Genomic DNA, 22,541 nt, shown 5'->3' with positions numbered 1-22,541 from the left:
GGGATTCGGATCTCTAGACCTCCCTCTACGAGGTATTCCGTTTTCTGGGATGTTTCCTTTGTTCTCCACTTCATCGATTCTTGGCCAGATAACGGCAAAGTTGGCTCTGTTGCTTTGCTTGAGCTCTTTTAGGAGAGTTTTAGATGTTACTGCTTTTTTTTGCCCGAGGGCATGGTGGTTTCTGTTTCTCGCAGAACCAAATCTAAGTCTTCTTCCGTCTCTTATCCTTATTTTCCAGAGCGACCCCTCTTGTGTGTAGCACGCTGTTGCCGCGCTTACCTCTCAACCACGGCGGGTTTGCGCTCATCATCCCCGGGCCCTTTGTTTGTCTTCTTTTCGCCTGGTTTTCGGTTCTTACAGTGGCTCGGTGGGTTAGGTGGATTCTTCGGTCCGCTGGCGTGGATAATTCTTTTGGGGCCCATTCTGTTAGGGGTGCTGCAGCCTCTGCAGCTTTAGATTTTGGTGGTTCCCTTTCGGATATCCTTTCCGCTGCAGATTGGTTCAAGGAATCGACCTTTCATACGTTTTACTATCGGCCTCGGTCTCACGTTGCCTCTGCCTTGTTGCATTAGCTTTAAAAGTGCAAATATGAAGCTTCCTGTCTTGCCATAAAATTCGTGATTACTCTAGCCTTGGTGTAGAGATAATCTAAATTTTATTAAAGACAGGAGGCGAATATTTCCCTCCCTGATTTTCTTCCTTATTTTTCCCTCCCATGATGTTTGTGTGGCGAGGTTTATTGCACTGCATGATATGTTTTGTTATTATTACTGTACATTGGTGCTTTATTTGCTCCGTGTTGATTTTCTTACTGTTATTTTACAGTTTACTTTCACAATGTTTCTTCTTTTTGCATAATCTGAACCTATTGGGACCTCGACTGGATTCGGAGTATGTTGGGTTTCCTGGAAGTTCCAGTTTCTGGCTGTTAATATGTGTGTTACAGTTCCGCACATCAAAGAAGAGGAAGTGGTCTGCTTTGCAGGCCTTCTTATGACCTCTTCTTATGACCTCTCTGTGATTTGATTGGTTGTTTGTTATAATTAACTATTTCATTGCTGCTGGAGGTTTTGAGTAAAGAAGTTGATGCAAATATTTGCCTCCTGTCTTTAATAAAATTTAGATTATCTCTACACCAAGGCTAGAGTAATTCCTAATTATTGTGTGAATTAATTATGTGAATGAAAGTGTGAATTAGTGGGTGACTGTAAAAGTGTTTGTGTGTATCAAAGATGGCACAAGCAGGGTGTTTAAGCCTTGGGGGCTAAGATGGCACAGGCAGGGTGTTTATGGGACAAAGATGTCGTACGCTGGGCTGTTTGGGGACAAAGATGGTATGTCCTGTGTGTAATTTGGGTGCTGGTCAGGTTCTGTGTGGGCAGTGTGGATGCCAGGGCTGTGATCTATGCCTGTAATTTAGGGGGTTTTATCTATACTTTTAATGCTTTTAGTTTTTATGTGAATTCCAATTGATCTATACCTGCAAAGCTGGGTTTGTGTGTTGTTCTGTTGATCCATATCTGCCATGCTGTGTTTCCATACATTATTTATGTATATCTGCAAATACAGGGTTTGTATGTCTTACTCAGTTGATCAATGCCTGGAGTGCTGTTTCCATGTGTTGTTTATTTGATCTATTCCTTCAGTGCTGAGTTTAGATATGATTTCCAGTTGATCTATACCTGCAGTGCTGGGTTTGTGTGTTCTCTTGATCTATACCTGTTATGATATGTTTCCATACATTAATATTGTATTGCAAATACAGGGTTTTTATCTTATTCAGTTGATCTATACATGCACGTGCTGTTTACATGTGTTGTTTATTTGATCTATACCTGAACAACAGGGAGGAAGTAAAAGAGAGGTGTGGCTTAGTGAATGAGGGGACAAAGGGGATGATTATGGGGAAGGGGACCTTTCAATGTCACGGTAGGGTCAGAAAGAGGGAAGACTCTCCCCATTTCCATTCCTCCCTCTTTCTTCTCATCTCTGCGGACTACCCTTTCGCGATTCGTGTGGGGCTGTCGAGCACCATGCATCTGCTTTGCGATGCTGATTCTCCCCAAGACCAAGGGCGGTCTAGCGCTGCCTTGCCCCTGCTCTTATTATAGAGGATGCCATCTCCTTAGAGTCCTGGAATGGGCTCACCGTCCTCGGCATAAGCTGTGGGTTGGGGTCGAATCTGTGCTGCTGGGTTTGCCTATGGGGGTCCTGCCCTGGTTGTCGATCCCGACGGCTAGGAGCTTGGCTGCTCCGCATCCTTTCGTTCGTGTGACTCTTGACACCTGGCTGTCGGTTGTTCGGAAGACCCGGTTGTCCACTATACCTTTCCCCTTAACCTCAGTTGGGGACAATCCGGATTTTCCTCCCGGACTGAGAGCTGCCCCTTCATACCGCGGCTATGCGCTCGTATGTCTCTCCAGAGGGTCTCCGCTCCCTGGCCCAACTTTCACCTAACTCTCCCCCCACCCTCTTGGATACTTTCCAATACGGCCAGTTGCGCAGCTTTTACCGATCTCTGCCCCAGAAACACAACTTATCGTGCGACCTTACGGCGTTTGAATGCCTTTGCTATGCGCCTTCCCTACTGCCTCATGGCATCTCCCGTCTCTATGGACTTCTCATTGAGGCCCTCAACCCTTCGCCTCCGGGATTTATGGGGAGATGGGAGTCCGAGCTGCAGGTCATTTTCACGCAGAAGCAATGGGACAAGATTTGTCTCTTTAATCGACACTGCTCTCGGAGCGCTAGGGATCAGGAGATGTCCTATAAACTTTTGGCTCACTGGTACCCCCCGCAGCCGTTTCTGTGTATCGGGCAGATGTGCCTAACCGATGCTGGAGATGTGGCGCCACCCCGGGTTCTCTGCTCCACCTGTGGTGGCACTGCCCTTCCATCGCCTCTTATTGGTAAGCTATACATTCCCAATTGCACCATTTTACCGATGAGATCCTCCCCTTCACCCCGTAATTCTTCCTACTCCATCGCACGTCCCACTCGATTAAGTGGTTTCGGAAATCAGTGCTCCGCCATCTCCTGGTGGCGGCGAAGGCTCTGATCCCCCTACATTGGGGTGACCCAGCCCCCCCACTCTTAAGGCATGGATCCTTAGAGTTGAACAGATTCATGTGCTAGACGAATTATCCCTCTCGGCTGACAAGGGTACGGGTCCTATGCGATCGCGCTGGGCTCTCGTTGGGCTGTGATCCCGCCGCACAATACTTTTGTAAGACGCTGCTATATGATTCTCTGTTTCTGTATAATTATTTTGTCCCCCTTCCCTTCTTATTTTTCCGTACCCCCCTTACTCTACAAAATCGAAAACACTAATAGAGTCTGATTTACCCTAGAAAGAGGGAAGACTGCACTGACTCTCACAGTCTTCCCCTAATCTGCAGTCAGTGTGGCAAATATTGTTTTAAGTGTAGGAGCGCAGAGAGTGATTGCATGCTAGGGAGCATGGAGTGCGGCCCAAGGGTCCAATATTTATATATATTGGCAGCAGGGTCTAATATATATATATATATATATATATATATATATATATATATATATATATATATATACACATATATATTATAATAACAAACAGCCCTGCAAAAACATAAATATGGTGACAAATACTAGTTTTCCTAGTTTAAAGATGGTTCTGGTGCTTGGCTGTTAGCAAAATAACAATAATCAAATGGTAATAAAGCCAGCACTCACGGTCTTCAATAGTACTTAGTTTTTATTGCAAGACACTAAAATATTGATGTTTCGGTCCAACTTGTGGACTTTCATTGGGACATAACATAAGTAAACTAATTTTTGGTCTTTTATTGTTCCAGAGAAAGCTCATAATCGCAGCATTTAGTGTTTTAGCAAAAGGGAAGAACCTGCAATGGGTAAAGCAATCAGGTAAAGCTTTTGAAAAGAGCAGCCCTTCCCATGTAAGAGAGAGGTATAAAGTTCCAAGATTTAAGTTCAAGAGTTATAGTATTGATAATGGGTTTAATATTAACATTGGATAATTTATGAATATATTTAGGTATGTTAATGTCCAGATATTTAAATTAAAATGCCGCCCATTTCAGTGGTGTCTGTGTCATATTGGGGGGTTTCTAACATCTATTAAGATACAGGGTCATGGATTTATCATAGTTAATGTGGAAACCAGTTACTCGACCAACGTTTTAGAGGAGCGAGTGAATGATGGGCCATTGAGGATGTCATCTGCAAAAGCTTAGACTTTAAGGGACTGTGTAAATATTAATCCCAGTATTAATTAGTCCAGGAGGCACAGGAGTGGATCCAAGTTTAATAACATGATGGGACGACAGGATGGTACCAGTTCTGCATCTTTGTTTGGTTTAGGGAGTTTGATGGTTTTGGCCTCCAACAAGGGAGCGATGTCAAGTTGATCTAGAAAGATAGCATTATAGAGAGATGCTCTAGGGTCTTTATAGTATTTAGATGGCAATTCATCCGGACCTAATGATTTGGACAAGGACACTATGGTTCGCACAATATCTAGTTGTGATATTAGCGCATTAAGTCTGTCACGTCATTAGTGAGTTTCCTAACTGTGACCCACTTTGAGTGGTCATCAGACAAGGACGCATAAAAAGTTCTGCAATATTCAGCAAAGGCATCATTTATCTTTCCTGGGTCCGTGATTAGGCCTGACGTAGTACGTAGTATAAAAATTTTAGGCAGTGGTTGGCTTGTTTTAGCAATCTGTGTCTGTAATCTACCCGCATTGAAAAAAAATGCTGCTTAGTGTATTCTATTTGATGTGTGGCTTTTTCCGTTAGGAATGTGTTTAATAGGGTTCTCGCTGAGTTATATCTCACTTTGTCTGCATGTGTTTGAAAGAATTTTGCTTGATTGTCACTCAAGTAGGGTCTTACATTTCTGATTCCACTTGGTTGTGCAGTGTATTGGATAATTTGACCTCTCATGACTGCCTTAGGTGTGTTCCAAAGCAGCATGGGGTTGTCAATGTTACTATATTGTCGTCAATAAAATTTGTCCAGGATGTTTTTAGGAAGTGAGTAAAGTCCTGGTTATTATGGCGGTAGGTTGGAAACCTCCAGCTAGGCATATACCTGGGAGTGTATGACCCTGAGAGGGTTTGACCTTGAAACATGATACCTACCGAACTGTTTTTGTTGCACGTTTGGGTTCTACAAGGTTGTTATTTTCTGTTGTTCTCCACAGCCGTCAGATGTGATCAACTTGATACTCTTGTTTAACAGTTCCTTTCGTAGCGGTGTAAATTCTTTTCTCCTGTTCAAAGTTGCACTGAAATATCCGAATCATGTGACTTTGGAAGTTGATGTTTCTACTTCTCCTATACGCTTGTAGTACTGCTTCTTTATCAGAGAAATGAAGAAATTGTGGTATTACTGGCCTTAATCTTTGTGTCCATTCAGGTGATGCCGGACCTAGGTGATGCACCCTCTTAATATAGAGCCGATTGTGTGGGTGTTCCAAACCCAAGGCCTCAGGGAGCCATTGCTGCAACATGTGGCATAAATTATGTGGTGGGATGTGTTCCAGTATTCCAACAAATCTGAGGTTGTTTCACCTTGAACGGTTTTCCACATCATTGATTTTGTTTTGAAGCTCCTGTATCACTGTATGTTGGTTCTATAGCATTGTCTGTTGTGCAGCTATTGTGTTATCCATTTCGTTTTGAATTTTCTTCAGGTCATTGATACATGACGTATTCATGTATATTGATGCAATTGCGTTGTCACTAGATTGTCTAAGTTCAGCAAAGAGGGCATCTATGAGCAGCATTAGAGTTTTAGAAACCACTAGGGCTGTCTCTGTTGCTTGTGTGGTGAAGTGTTGAGTTACTATTGGAGTAGTCAAAAGCTCCGGTGATGGTTCTCTGATCTGTGTTGGAATGGTTTTATCCAGTTTGTGCGACATGTTAGTTTTCTTTTCATGATGTTTAATATTAGATTTTGTGGAGTTGTTCATGTATTCCTCCATGGCAATGAGCGTTTGGTGGCAGGTAGGTGAGGGGGCGAGAGCTACTCTCCAACGATATTCTCAGGATATATAAGAAGAAACATGTTCAAGCACAGGAATGTTGATTAGGTTGGTCTTCTTGGTGTAGTTCACATCATCATGACATTCCCATAATGGTGAGGGGGAGAAGAAAAAACCCAGTGAAGTGATGTCTTTCCCTAGGGTGGTCTGCAGAGGCTATGGCGCCTTTGAGTTTGCATCCATCTACTGCTGACAGTCTCCCTTCATACACCCAACCAGGGGCCAATACAGTATATAAGGCCCCAGGAGGAACAGTGTTGTGAGGAGCTCAACATGCTGCAGGCTTAGTGGAATCCCGAGTGTCTGTTTTACCCTACTGTTCCTTGAGTAAGTGTATAGTGTGATATGTATGCACCAAAACGGAGAGTACTCTTCGGTTAGGTAATATGCTGCATGTAAGACTTTTCAGTGGCTCAGTGGTTCGCACTATTACCAATGGTATATGTGTTCCTGATGGTTACTCACCATCACACCAGACTCCCGTGGGTCGAGTCTCTGGGGAGTGATGGTCCTGAGGTCGCAACTCTGGCAGCGTATCACCAAGTGCACAGCCCTCCTGGCTTGCCCCCGAGTCATCCGCAGGCCTAGTGTCACACAGTCCCCACAATGTCGGGCCCACTGTCTGGGCGCTTGAGCTGTCAGATCTCCCAGCACAGTATCCCGTCTTGTGTAATGTGTAGGAGGGGTTTGATGCTGAAATCAGTAGAGAGCCTTGAGGTATTTTTAAGCGGGGCCCCAGGTGTCTTGCGGGGCCCCAGGTGTCTTGCGGGGCCGGCTGGGGACATCTATTCTACGCAGAACGGTATACAACTTTCGGCGCTGGCACCGGAAGTTGTATACCGTTCTGCGTACAATTGATGTCCCCTGCCGGCCCCGCAAGACACCTGGGACTCCGGGAGTCTGCACTGGTAAGGAAGATTGATTACTGCGCAGACGTTCACTGGCGAGCGTAAACAACCTCCGCTGCCGGCACGTCTGCACGATGTGCTTTAACCCCTTGATGACAATTGCCGGTCCGGGCACGTCATGGAAAATCAAATCGTTAACGACAATTGACGTGCCAGGAACGGGTGCAGAAAGCGATCTATTTTCGCTTTCTGCACCTACATGGCGTTGCTGTAATGCCTCGACCTCGAGGCATTCAGCAATGCCATGATCGGCACAAAGGAGCCATCTCTGCCCCCTCCCCGGGGCGTCAACATCCACCATACTTTGTATGACGGCGGACACCTGTTTTAAAAGCGTTTAGGAGGGGATCAACGATCGCCTCCTAAACTTAAATGGTGTCGCTGGAATGCCTCGATCAGGAGGCATCCAGCGACACCAAACACTTACCTTGGGATGGACTGCAAGATGGCGGCGGCCCGAGAAAAAAAACAATAAAGACGAAAAAGTTCGCTACATGGTCTCCAGACCCTCTAGAGAACTCTGGCTCCACTTGCAGGTTGAATACAGGTACTGCATCCAACCATGCAAGTCAATGGAGCCCAGCTTTCTAATCACAGTGTGATTAGTAAAAAATTTAAAAATAAAATAAAATTAATAATAATTAGAAAAAAATAGTAAAAAAAACAGTAAAATGTAAAACTAATTTCCCACTGATGTCACTATCAGGGGAACCTTCAAGTTGAAAAAAATGTTAACATTTTTTTTTTAAAAAAAAGGAAAAAAATGAATAAAATATATATAGAAAAAAAATATTTTTGTGAGGAAGTCCTAAAATTAGCATATTAGCTTAAAACAATTCTCGCATGGAAAGCGTTAAAATACTGGCATATGGGGTGTCTACTTTTAAAAAATTTATGATTTGATGGAGTAAATTGAATTCAGAGGCGTATATAGGGTATGGCAGCCATGGCACGTGCCATGGGCGCCATCTCAAGGGGGGCGCCGGTGAGCGGCTTTTAAATGCTCACCGGCATTTTTTTTTTTTTGATGCGGAGGAGAGAGAGGGGCGCCTAGCAACCGCTCGGCGCCCCTCATTCTCCTCCACGAGCCCTCTACCCCCGTCCCGGTGCCGGCATTTCATGCAGAGCGCCGCAATATGCCGGCATATTGCAGTGCTCTGCATGAAATGCCGGCACCAGCGAGCGGCTTTTAAACACTGATGCAGAGGAGAGAGAGGGGCGCCTAGCAACCGCTCGGCGCCCCTCCTTCTCCCCCGCATCAAAAAAAAGAAGACAGCGTTTAAAAGCCGCTCGCTGGTGCCCGCTGCTTCACTGCTGGTCGCCGAAATATGACGTCATATTACGGCGCTCAGCAGTGAAGCAGCGGGCACCAGCGAGCGGTGCAGGAAGACAGCAGCATCGTGCTCCCGTCGCTGGACTTCAAGGTGAGAGGGGGGGGGATATATAGTGGGTTGAGGGAGGGAGAGGGGTTAGAAAGTGATAAGGGAGGGAGGGGGTTAAAAAGTGATAAAGGAGGGAGGGGGTTAAAAAGTGATAGGGGAGGGAGAGGGGGCGTAGAAAGTGATAGGGGAGGGAGAGGGGGTAGATATAAGTAAAGAGTGTGCATTAATGTGTGGATGCATTGAGTGAATGAGAGAGAGCATGAGTTAATATGTGAAGTTATTGTCTGAATGAGGGAGAGCATGAGTTAATGTGTTGATGAGTTGTCTGAATGAGGGCGAGCATGAGTTAATATGTGAATGTATCGTCTGAATGAGGGAGAGCATGAGTTAATGTGTTGATGCATTGAGTGAATGAGGGAGAGCATGAGTTAATGTGTGGATGAATTGTCTGAATGAGGGAGAGCATGAGTTAATGTGTGGATGCATTGAGTGAATGAGGGAGAGGATGAGTTAATGTGTGGATGAGTTGTCTGAATTAAAGTGTGAATTAGTGAGTGACTCTAAAAGTGTTTGTGTATCATAGATGTATAATTGTGGAAGGGCAAAGATGGCACTAGCAGGAGGTTTGAGCCTTGGGGACCAAGATGGCACAGGCAGGGTGTATATGGGACAAAGATGGCACTGGCCGGACTGTTTGGGGACAAAGTTGACTTGTGCTGGGCTATTTGGGGACAAAGATGGCAAATCTTATGTGTGTTATCTGGGTGCTGGCCAGGTTCTATGTGGGTAGTGTGGACGCCAGGTCTGGCTTTGGGGTGTGCAACCTGTGATCTATGCCTGTAATTTAGGGGGTTTTAAATATACCTTTAATGCCGTGTTTTTATGTGAATTCCAGTTGATCTTTACCTGCAAAGCTGGGTTTTTGTGTTATTCTGTAGATCCATATCTGCTATGCTATGTTTCCATACATTATTTATGTGCACCTGCAAATACAGGGTTAATATGTCTTATTCAGTTGATCTATACCTCCGATGCTACGTTTCATATATTATTATTGTATACCTGCAAATACAGGACTTGTATGTCTGATTCTGTTTATTTGATATATACCTTCAGTGCTGAGATCACAAGTGAATTTCAATTGATCTGGGTTTGTGTGTTGATCTATACCCGCTATCGGCAGCAGGGACTAATATATATATATATATATATATATATATATATATATATATATATATATATATATATATATGGGCAGCAGGGGCTAGTAAATGGGTTTTAGATATTTGGACAGGGGCGCAATTTCAGTGCTTGCCATAGGCGCTATTTTCCGTAGATACGCCTCTGATTGAATTGGCCGGGTTCAACAATGTCCCAAATAACACGGGAGGAAGGATGGCCACACATCTAATTTCCAATTAGAAAAATGCACACGTACCAAATGTGGCCTTTTAGTTCCCCCAAAAAATGACAAACCCATGCATGTGGTATCACTGCGCTCAGGAGATGTTGCTGAACACATATTGGGGTGTCGTGTGACAGCGGCATAAACCAGGAGCTGTAAATTCATACATAAAGTAAGTGTGTGGGGGAAAAATACACACAAAAAAATACTACTGCAAAGAGTTAAAATACCAGAATTTAAAATACCCTGTGGTGTCTAGTTTTCAAAAATATATGGTTTTGTTGGGCACACTGAAATGGCCCGGCTCAAAGATGTACCAAATAGGGCATGGGCAGTGGATCCCCAAATGCCAAAGTTCAACATTGAAAAATGCGCATGCCCCAAATGTGGCCCTTTTGCCCCAAAACAGCCAGGCAAAATCATTCATGTGAGGTATCGCTGTACTCAGGAGATGTTGCTGAACACATATTGGGGTGTTTTGTGATAGTGACATATATGAGAACCTTTTAATTCATACCTGAAGTAAAATGTGTGTGAAAAAGTAAATGCAAAAAAATGACTACCACAAAGTTTGACAAAGACTGGTGGTAGATATCGTGCATGGAAAGAGTTAAAATACTAGCATTTGAAATTCCCTGGGGTGTCTAGTTTTCAAAAATATATGGCTTCATTGGGCATACTGAAATGGCCCAGCTCAAAGATGTACCAAATAGGACATGGGCAGTTGATCGCCAAACGCCAAAGTTCAACATTGAAAATGCGCGTGCTCCAAATGTGGCCCTTTTGCCCCCAAACAGCCAGACAAAATCATTCATGTGAGGTATCGCTGTACTCAGGACATCTCCTTGCTGAACACATATTGGGGTGTTTTGTGATAGTGACATATACCAGAACCTGTTTATTCATACCTGAAGTAAAATGCGTGTGGAAAGACAAATGCAAAAAAAATTACTACCATAAAGTTTAACAGAGGCTGATGGTAGAATTAGTGCTTGGAAAGGGTTAAAATACTAGCATTTGGAATACCCTGGGCTGTCTAGTTTTCAAAAATATATGATTTGATGGGGTAAATTGCATTGGCTGGCTTCAAATATACCCGAAATGGCACATGGGGGGAAGAATTACCAGATTTGGAAAAAATGGCTTTGAAATAGCAAAACGTTACCTGTACTTATTGCCCCATAATGTGTAGAAAAAAAGCAAAAAAACATAAAAACATTGGGTATTTCTAAACTCAGGACAAATAGTAGAATCTATTTAGCAGGTTTTTTCATTACCTTTTATAGATGAGTAAAAGATTTTTCAACTAAAAGTTAGAAACAGTCATTTTTTTCTAAATTTTTCACCATATTTTATACTTTTTTTAATAGTAAGTAATATGATACAATCAAAACAATGTCATCTGAAGAAAGCCCGTCTTGTCCTGAAATAAACAATATCTAATGTGTGTGGGTTCAGTAAACGGGAAAGAAGAAAATTACAGCTAAACACAAGCAGCGCAGAAATTTTAAAACGGCCATTGTCACGAAGGGTACAAAAAGTAAAATCAGCCTTTGTCACGAAGGAGTTAACGATCTCCCTTGCCGGGACTCCCCCCGTGGGAATTCCCGGCAAGGGAGATTGTTAAAGCACACCGAGCAGACGTGCCGGCAGCGGAGGTTGTTTTCGCGCATCTCCCCTGCGGTAAACATCTGCACAATGCGCCCTCCCCCCGTGGATACAGATCCCCCGTGCCGGCACTCCCCCCGCTGTGGGGGATCTGTATCCTAACCCTGCTGCCTGCCCCACGCCCGAAACTGCATGTCCCGGACGTCGGGCAATATGAATTGCGCATTCCTGCGCTAAACTCCGAATATAGGCCTCACCCCCAAGTGGTATATATATATATATATACCGTATTGGCTCGAATATGGGTGCACCCTTCAAATTGGGGATTACTCTAGCCTTGGTGTAGAGATAATCTAAATTTTATTAAAGACAGGAGGCGAATATTTGCATAACTTCTTTACTCCAAAACCTCCAGCAGCAAAGAAACCGTTAACATGTAATAAAAAGTGACCAATAGGAAAACAGGAAAAAGTTCATAAATATCACTCCAAAACAATCCCACTTCCTCTTCTTTGATGGTGTGCCGAAACGTGAAGCACAGGAATGTCATAGTACTCAAAGGAGAAGAAACCTGGACAACGGGAAAACCGACCATCCAACGAAAACGTATGTATCAAGAGGAGAATCAAACTGCAAGAAACAGAGAGACATCATGAAAGTACACAGTTCATGAAAATAGTTTTAGTAAATAAAACAAAACATCAGTCAGAACATAAATAATGTAAATAAATAATATTCATACAATATAATAAAAAAAAAATGACAAGATATAAATAACACCAGACAAATAAACCCAGGGAGGGAGAAAAACATAACGGGTGGGAAATATTCGCCTCCTGTCTTTAATAAAATTTAGATTATCTCTACACCAAGGCTAGAGTAATCCCCAATTTTATGGCAAGACAGGAGGCTTCATATTTGCAATTTTAAAGCGACACCAATAATCTAGAAGAAACGTGAGGACGAGGGCGATAATAAAAACAGCGAAAAGTAGTTTCCCTAGACCAATCCGCCGCAGACAAAATATCAGAAAGGGAACCTCCCAAATCCAACGCAGCGGAGGCAGCAGCGCCTCGAACGGAGTGTGCGCCAAAACAACTATCGACACCCGCCAAACGGAGGATCCATTTAATCCATCTGGCTAGTGTAGGAGAAGAGACCGGCTTAAAAGGAGATACATAACTAATAAACAAAGGCCCCGAAACTGAGGATCGAAGAGATAATGTAGATGTTTAGGGCGGTCAGAAAAATAGGGGTAAACGACCGAAGAAGAAGAAGACTTCGTTCTACGAGAGATAGACACCAAAACACCCTCCGGAGAAAACGAGAAGGAGGTAGTGTCAAAAGCTCTAATGTCTGAGACCCTACGAAAAGAGATCAAACAGAAAAGGAGGGCCAACTTAGCTGAAAGTTGACGCAAGGACAGAGCGTTGTTAACCGGCCATGATTCCAGAAAGTCAAGTACAAGCGAAACGTCCCAAAAAGTGGAATACCTGGAAGAAGGGGGTCTCGCGAGGCGAATCCCTCTAAGGAGACGGCAAACAGTAGGATCCTTACCTACGCTCGACCCATCCACAGGAACATGGGCAGCGGAGATGGCCGACCGAACCACGTTGAGGTAACGATACGACTTACCCAAAGAAAAAAGATGAGCCAGAAAATTCAAGATCATCACCACAGGAGCCGTAAAGGGATCCACCTGTTGTTCCACACACCAGCGTTGCCAGGATTGCCACGCTTGTAAATAGGATCGTCTAGTACCCGGAGCCCATGAATCCCAGAGAAGATTTCTAGCTTCTGAAAACCCTGCGTAGAGACGTCTGCGCCTTATTCAGCGAGGTAAATATGTGAACGTGTTGGTTAAGTTCTTTTAAAAACTTATCACCGAAAAGAAGGCCCTTGACCTCAGGGCCCAGTTCCTTGGGCGCCAGCTCAGATAACTTAGTGTCCAGCTTAAACAATGGCGCCTTCCTGCGCTCGGCTGAAATAGCAGCGTTGGCATTCCCCAGAAGGCAAACTGCACGTTGGGCCCATTCTCTAACTAAATAGGGATCCAATTGAGAGCCATCATTCAAGGCGTCGTCAGCGATAGACAGCACCTGGGTCAGAGGGCCGAAACATCCAGCAACTTGTCTTGTGCCGTCCGAAGGCCTTGTTCAATGCCTTTGCGTGGATCACGACCACTACGCGTCATGAAGGACACAAATGTACTGTCGAATTCGGGCGTCTGAGCCACCTTGTCGGGGATCGTAGGTCTCGGGCATTCAGCACGAAGTTTTTGACGTGCTTCTTTCTCCAGTGGGCGCTGCAGCCAAAATCGTATGAATTCGGCCACATGCGCAGAAGGAGCCCATTCTGAAGATCTTGGGTGACGTAAAACCCGAGGGTCGAACATGGGAAGTCCGGCCGCATCCAGAATCTCAGTCGTCAGCGCGGCAGCCGAGGTAGAAGGCTGCAGGTCAGTCGTCACATCTTTAGACTGTGATAGAACCGGAGGTGAAGTTGATCTGGAGACTACAGGTAAACATTCATCCACCACATCATAGTCGTCTTCCAACACAGAAGGATCCAGAGTGGTCGCAGATGGACCGGAGGGATCCGATCGTGGACCTTTTTGACGCTTAAGGGGAGCCTTGCCCTTGAGGGAGACTTCACCTTCGGTCCAAAGACGTTTGCGTGGACGATCTATCTCTTCAACAGGAAAATGGGAGTCATCAGATTCCGAAACCTCAGCATGAGGAGATCCGCCAGTAGGCGGTAGTGACTGGGGCACAGGGGCCCTATCAATAGAGGCCAATGCAGATGGCAAGGAATCCATTAAGGCGGCCTTAAGCCATGCTTTGAGAGCAGCGGGCATTTGAGGAAGCTCTGAGTCAGACATAGCGACCAATTATCTGAAGAGAAAAAAACAAAGGAACATATGTTGGACACAAGCACATAAAAGCGGGGGTCATCCGCTAAGCCCAGAGAAATTCAGTCAAAGGGCTTGGTGAATTTTTTTTTTTTTTTTTACTTATAAATATTGTGATATCTTTTAGGGTAAAAACCCAAATACAGAGCAGTGACCAAAGTACTGCAATCAGATGGAGCAACAGCCCCTATAAACAGTCTATGATAGACCTAAAATCACATCAGGCATAAAGGCTTACCCTTACCAGGGGTAACAGCCATATAAATGTATAATTGGGACATAAAACCTAAACAAACTCAGTAAAGTCCCTGTATATGCACATTGATGTCATATACAAATAATAATTATATGATTGGTTTTTAATTTCAACTTTGTTTTTTTTTAAAACAAAATGTGCTTGTCACTTTAATTTGAAATACACGTAAGCCTGTGTGGTCCAGAAACAACGGCAACGCGTTACAGAGGGGAATACCCTCACAACAGGAGGTGGTCAACCTCCCACCGCACGGAACAGCCTGTCAGAGGCTGCAACGCGGGTACCAGGTATTAAAAGAACAGTTTTAAAAAGGTAAGTGTAGCGAAATAAAAAACGAAGAACGGAGAGAGAGCGGGGTTTTACCGTTGTGCAACGATAAAAAACCCCGCACTCGTACGAAATAAACAAACCGACGGCAGAGGTATAAATATACCTCGCCGCCGGAACGAAACAAACGGCCGCGCGAAGTAAAAGAAAACCAACGCGCGCTCAAACAACGCGCCGAAAAAGGCGCGAAAGGGAGAAATAAACTGCGTCACATAAAAACAATGGCAGTTAGAGAACAACTGTCACCGCAAGGAACTGCAAAAGACCAAATAAAATGGAAAAAAGTGCAGGATGACAGTAGGAACACAGAAAAAAACAGAAAATAAGGTAGAAAAAAAACCATAAGATAAGAAAAAATAAGTTAAAATAGGACATAAACATTAAAGATAGGCAAAAAAAGAGGAGATGGGTAAAACAACCAAAGGAAAAAACCCAAAGTACAGAATAGAGAAAAAAACACACATATATTGAAAATAAATTGTACAGATGAAATAAATGAACATCAAATATATAAATATATATATGTATATATATGTATGTATGTCAAAACCAGCCGTACAGAGTAGCACGTCTAGCATGGAGAGTGCTCACCTGGAGGCCAGCAGCAAAGAAGAGGAAGTGGGATTGTTTTGGAGTGATATTTATGAACTTTTTCCTGTTTTCCTATTGGTCACTTTTTATTACATGTTAACTGTTTCTTTGCTGCTGGAGGTTTTGGAGTAAAGAAGTTATGCAAATATGAAGCCTCCTGTCTTGCCATAAAATTTGGTGCTATTTTAAAGAAACAAATATTTTGAAAGAAAAAATACACATTCGTGGAATGGTAAAACAGTATTTTATCTAATGAACAGGCAACCATGTATTTTATCATTTTTGGTATCTATTATACAGTTTGGCAGCATTTGTTATATAGAAACAGAAAACCAATAGCCATTTTAAGGTCCCTCCTTAATTCATAATGCACCTTAGTTATAGATATTCCCTTCTGCCCTCCCTGATATGTCACTTTGCCCTCCCTGATATGCTTTATAACCCCTGATATGCCATTCTGCCTCCCAGATATGCCACTCTGCCCCTAATATGCTTTATAACCCCTGATATACTTTATGCCACTCTGACCCCCCAGATATGCCTTATGCACCCAAGAAATGCCCAACTGTCACCTAGAAATGCCCACCTGTCCCCCAGATATGATTTATGCCCCCTAGAAGTGCCACTCTGCCATCCTGATATGCCACTCTGCTTCCTAAAAGTGCCACTCCCCCCCGACTTACCAATGCACCCCCAGACTCCAGTGGGCTTTTCTTTGTATCCTAACAATTAGCTTGGTATCAAGAGATCCCTGAATTTTCCACTTCTTAAGCGATTAAACAGTACTCACTGGCAAGTTCAAGGCTTTAAATATCTTTTTATATTCTTTTCCATCTTTATAAAGTTCCATTACCTTGTTACCCAGGTCTTTTGACAGTTCATTTCTTCTCCTCATGCCTCAGTATCTATGTTTACCCAGGACGGGTGGTGACAACTTGTGTAGTGAATATAACTGTACTGGGTCAGGAATGTCCTCTGCATTGTCAGTATCCTCAAATGATGACCCACAATTAGACTTTTTGCAGCAATACCGCTTCACTTACCCAATGTTGACCTGTCCAGATTTTTACAGTGGTCCCAATGTGCAGCATCTAAACCTCCTTTGTAGTTTTGGCATAGTTCCTTTTCTGACAGTCCCTTATTCTTTCCTTCTTTTCCATGTAGGAAGTATACAAGTTTCTCTTTGAATGATACTGTGTCAAATTCAATTGTGGTAGCTTTGTCTGACGCGCAAAAAGTAATTCTGCTGGAGATTTTCCCCCCTCCAAAGGTGTTACTCTATAATTAGTCAAAGCTTGCTGAGTGACCATCCTTTTGAAGCAATCTTATAATAATTTTTACTCCGCACTCAGCTAATCCATTCCCTTGAGGAGTATTGGCACTTGATCTTTTGGGATTCAAACTCTTCAGAAAATACCTTAACCACTTAATGACAATTGACGGTCCGGGCACGTCACCCGAAAACGAAGGGTTAACGACAATTGACGTGCCAGGACCGTCATGACTTTAAACGGGTGCAGAAAGCGATCTATATTCGGTTCCTGCACCCAAACGGTGTTGCTGTAATGCCTCGACCTACATTGTGTGGTGGCGGACGCCCGTTTTAAAAGTGTTTAGGAGGCGATCAATGATCACCTCCTAAACTTCAATGGTGTTATTGAAATGCCTCGATCAGGAGGCATTCAGCAACACCCCAGGACGGGCTGTGACCGCTCCGGAGAGCGGTTACAGCTGCCACTGCGAGTGATTTTCGCCACCCGCAAGATGGCGGCCGCCCTGTAAAAAAACAATCAAGTTGAAAAAGTTTGCTAGATGGTCTCCAGATGCTCTAGAGAACTCTGGCTCCATTTGCAGGTTGAATACAGGCACTACATTCAACCATGCAAGTCAATGGAGCCCAGCTTTCTAATCACATTAAAAATTATTAATAAAAATGAATTAAAAAATAAAATAAGAATAATAGAATAATAATAAGAATTATTATAATAAATAATAAGAAAAATAGTTAAAAAAAACAGTAAAATGTAAAAATTTCCCACTGATGTCACCATCAGGGGAACCTTCAAGTTCCAAAAAATAAATTAAATATATATCTAAAAAAATATTTTTGTGAGCAAGTCCTAAAATTAGCACATTAGCTTAAAACAATTCTCGCATGGAAAGAGTTAAAATACTAGCAAATTAAATATTAAAAAATGTATGATTTGATGGGGTAAATTGAATTGGCCAGGTTCAACAATGTCCCAATTAACACCGGGGGAAGGATGGCAACACAGATTAGATCATTTCCAACTAGAAAAATGCACACATCCTAAATGTGGCCTTTTAGTTCCCCCCAAAAATGTGGGGTGTCACTGTACTCAGGAGATGTTACTGAACACATATTGGAGTGTCGTGTGACAGCGGCATATACCAGGAGCTGTAAATTCATACATAAAGTAGGTGTGTGGGGAAAAATACACACAAAAAAATACTACTGCAAACTTTGAAAAAATGCTGGTGTTAAAATGTGTGCATGCAAAGAGTTAAAATACCAGCATTTAAAATACCCTGGGGTGTCTAGTTTACAAAAATATATGGTTTTTGGGCACACTGAAATGGCCCGGCTCAAAGACCAAATAGGGCATGGGCAGTGGATCAGCAAATGCCAAAGTTCAACATTGAAAAATGTGCATGCCCCAAATGTGGCCAGGCAAAATCATTCATGTGAGTTATCACTGTACTCAGGAGATGTTGCTGAACACATATTGGGGTGTTTTATTTTTTTTAAAGAGATTTTATTGAGTTTTCAGAGGTAAGTATAAACATGATAAAGTACATCAACATCCAATAACATACTTTGACCTTAAGCCTCCCTGGATTTTTTTCAGGGGGTCTGGGTGCATATGTCAACTTGTTACATACAGGATGGAGATTTTAGCCATGTTAGGTAACTATATTGGGGTGTTTTATGATAGTGACATATTCCAGAACCTGTTAATTCATACCTGAAGTAAAATGTGTGTGAAAAAAAAATGCAAAAAATGACTACCACAAAGAGTTAAATACTAGCATTTGAAATACCCTGGGGTGTCTAGTTTTCAAAAATATATGATTTTATGGGGTAAATTGCATTGGCCGGCTTCAAAGATACCCGAAATGGCACATGGGGGAAAAAAATGCTACCTGTACTTATTGCCCCATAACGTGTAGAAAAAAAGCAAAAATACATTAAAACATTGGGTATTTCTAAACTCAGAACCAATATTAGAATCTATTTAGCAGGTTTTTTTCATTACCTTTTATAGATGAGTAAAAGAATTTTCAACTAAAAGTTAGAAAAAGTCATTTTTTACTTTTTTGAATAGTAAATAATATGATACAATCAAAACAATGTAATCTGAAGAAAGCCCTTCTTGTCCTGAAAAAAACAATATATAACTTGTGTGGGTTCAGTAAACAGGAAAGAAGAAAATTACAGCTAAACACGTGCAGCGCAGAAATGTTAAAACGGCCATTGTCACGAAGGGTACAAAAAATAAAATCAGCCTTTGTCACGAAGGGGTTAAAGTAGGTACTTTAAGGTATTTTCTGAAGAGTTTGAATAGAACTGGGGTCCATTGTCTATCCTTATGATTGTAAGCATGCCAAATTGTGAAAATATAGCCTGTTATTACTTTCATACATGCTGATGATGTATTTTTGAGTTTGGCAACCTCTGGGTACGATGAGTAAGAGGTAAGACGTACCAAATAGGGCATGGGCAGTGGATCAGCAAATGCCAAAGTTCAAATTGAAAAATGTGCAAAGTTCATCTGAAGAAAGCCCTTCTTGTCCTGAAAAAAACAATATATAACTTGTGTGGGTTCAGTAAACAGGAAAGAAGAAAATTACAGCTAAACACGTGCAGCGCAGAAATGTTAAAACGGCCATTGTCACGAAGGGTACAAAAAATAAAATCAGCCTTTGTCACGAAGGGGTTAAAGTAAGTACTTTAAGGTATTTTCTGAAGAGTTTGAATAGAACTGGGATCCATTGTCTATCCTTATGATTGTAAGCATGCCAAATTGTGAAAATATAGCCTGTTATTACTTTCATACATGCTGATGATGTATTTTTGAGTTTGGCAACCTCTGGGTACGATGAGTAAGAGGTAAGACGTACCAAATAGGGCATGGGCAGTGGATCAGCAAATGCCAAAGTTCAACATTGAAAAATGTGCAAAGTTCATCTGAAGAAAGCCCTTCTTGTCCTGAAAAAAACAATATATAACTTGTGTGGGTTCAGTAAACAGGAAAGAAGAAAATTACAGCTAAACACGTGCAGCGCAGAAATGTTAAAACGGCCATTGTCACGAAGGGTACAAAAAATAAAATCAGCCTTCGTCACGAAGGGGTTAAAGTAGGTACTTTAAGGTATTTTCTGAAGAGTTTGAATAGAACTGGGGTCCACTGTCTATCCTTATGATTGTAAGCATGCCAAAATTTGAAAATATAGCCTGTTATTACTTTCATACATGATGATGTATTTTTGAGTTTGGCAACCTCTGGGTACGATGAGTAAGAGGCAACCTCTGGGTACGATGAGTAAGAGTCTAACATTGCTAGGTTATCATGGCCATCCAGTGAAAACAAATCCACTCCCACTGTATGCCACAGAATCTTCACCATATCTTCATGCAGCAAAGATTATTTTGAACAGGCTGGCTGAAATGACTGACAAGTGGGATATGAAGAGACTAGGGCTGTTAACTCACTCATCATTGAAGCCCAGAATACAGCTTCACTTGGGTTCCTCTTGCATTTTTTTATTCTTAAATACATATATTCAAGTATTTTTGTAGCATTTCTCGTCTGAGTGAAACTGGAATTACCAGTCTCATGCATTTTAACCCCTTAAGTACCAGGCTGTGTTTTACCTTTTGTACCCTCGGGAACGAGGCTGTTTTAACACTTTTGCGGTGCTCGTGTTTAGATGTAATTTTCTCCTCACTCATTTAGGGTACCCACACAAGTTATATATTGTTTTTTTTTTCAGGACAAGAGGGGCTTTCTTCAGATACCATAGTTTTGATAATTTTATCTAATTTCCCATAAACAAATAATAAAATATGATGAAGAATTAACAAAAGAAAACACATTTTCTGACTTTTGCCCGAAAAATCTTTTACTCGTCCAAAAAAGCTAATGAAAAAACCTGCTAAATAGATTCTATTTGTCATGAGTTTAGAAATACCCAATGTTTTTATGTTTTTTTGCTTTTTTCTGCAAGTTATTGGGCAATAAGTACAGATAGCGTTTTGCTATTTTAAAACCATTTTTTTTTACCAAAGCTGGTCATTCTGCCCCATGTGCTATTTCGGGTATCTTTGAAGCCGGCCAATGCAATTTACCCTATCAAACCATATATTTTTGAAAAATAGACACCTCAAGGTATTTCAAATGCTGGTATTTTAACCCTTTCCATGCACTAATTCTACTACCACCCTTTGTCAAACTTTGTGGTAGTAATTTATTTTGTGTTTTTTTATCACAGCTCCTGATGTATGTCACTTTCAAACAAGACCCCAATGTGTGTTCAGCAACACCTTCCGAGCACAGTGCTTGGGTTTGTCGGGTTATTTGGGAGGAAAAACGCCACATTTAGGAAGTGCACATTTTTTAACTCGGAACTTTTACATCTGGTCCTACTGCCCCCATGTCCTAATAGGGCCATCTTTGAAGCCAGATAATTCAATATACCCCATCAAATCATATATTTTTGAAAACTAGACACCCAAAGGTATTTCAAATGCTAGTATTTTAACCCTTTCCATGCATGAGATTCTACCGCCAGCCTTTGCCAAAGTTTGCGGTAGTCATTTTTTTTTTTTCAGACAAATTGTACTTCGGGTATGAATTTATAGCTCCAGGCATACATCACTATCAAACAACACCCCAATGTGTGTTCAGCAACATCTTTCGAGTACAGTGATATCATCCATGCATGGGTTTGTCTGATCTTTGGGGTTAAAATACCACATTTGGGAAGTGCGCTCCCCCCCCCCATTTTGGTCAGTCTGTGCCTATGCCCTATCTTTGAGCCCGGCCACTCCAATTTACCCCATCAAACCAATTATTTTATTAGACACCCCTTGGGTATTTGAAATGCTTTTACTTTAACTCTTTCCATGTCATGATTTTTGGGAAGATACAGCGCTAATTTTAGCACTTGATCATAATAAACTTTATTTTTTTATTTTATTTATTTAATGCTTTTTGGACTTTTTTTTTTACATTTTGCTGCAACTGGATGGGTCCTCTGATGCATAATAATCATTTTTAAATGTTACCATTTTTTAATGCTTTTTTTTCTTCCATATTTTTTTTTTTTTTTTTAAATATTTTACTAATCACATAGTGATTAGAAAGCTGGGCTCCATTGACTTGCATAGTTGAATGCAGTACCTGTACTCAACCTGCAAGTGGAGCCAGAGTTCTCTAGAGGGTCTAGAGACCATCTAGCGAACTTTTTCAACTTTATTTTTTTTACAGGGCGGCCGCCATCTTGCGATTGGCGAAATCACTCGCAGTGGCGGTTGTGACCGCTCTCCAGAGCGGTCACAGCACGTCCTGGGGTGAGTGTTGCTGAATGCCTCGTGATCGAGGCATTTCAGCAACACCATTGAAGTTTATGAGGTGATTGTTGATCGCCTCCTAAACTTTTAAACTTTGACGCCCACGGGGAGGGGCTAGACATGGCCCATGATGCCGATCTCGGTGTTGCTGAATGCCTTGACATCGAGGCATTACAGCAACACAGTTTAAGCGAAGATTACTTTCTAAGCTTGTTTAATGTCATGACGTGTCTGGCATGTCATAGGTCGTTAAGTGACCGTTTTGCATGACATGCCTGACCCGTCAATGGACGTTAAGGGGTTAAGAGCACATTTCAAGCACTAATAAGAGAACTCCAATTTATAGTCATATTTTTGTATCTTGAGCAACAGTCTCTAAATCCTAAGTGGAGCTTTCCATAATTATTTGTGGGAAATTATAATCAGTTTCAATTGCAAATTAAGTTCCATAAACAGAATTGTGAAATTCTTCACAGGCAAATGCAATACCAAGTGTCTCTTTTTCGTTCCGGG

This window comes from Spea bombifrons, chromosome 5, assembly GCF_027358695.1.
Source record: "Spea bombifrons isolate aSpeBom1 chromosome 5, aSpeBom1.2.pri, whole genome shotgun sequence".
In the NCBI taxonomy this organism is placed as follows: Eukaryota; Metazoa; Chordata; class Amphibia; order Anura; family Pelobatidae; genus Spea; species Spea bombifrons.
The sequence above is the reverse complement of the archived record's forward strand: the minus strand, read 5'-3'. Positions refer to the sequence as shown.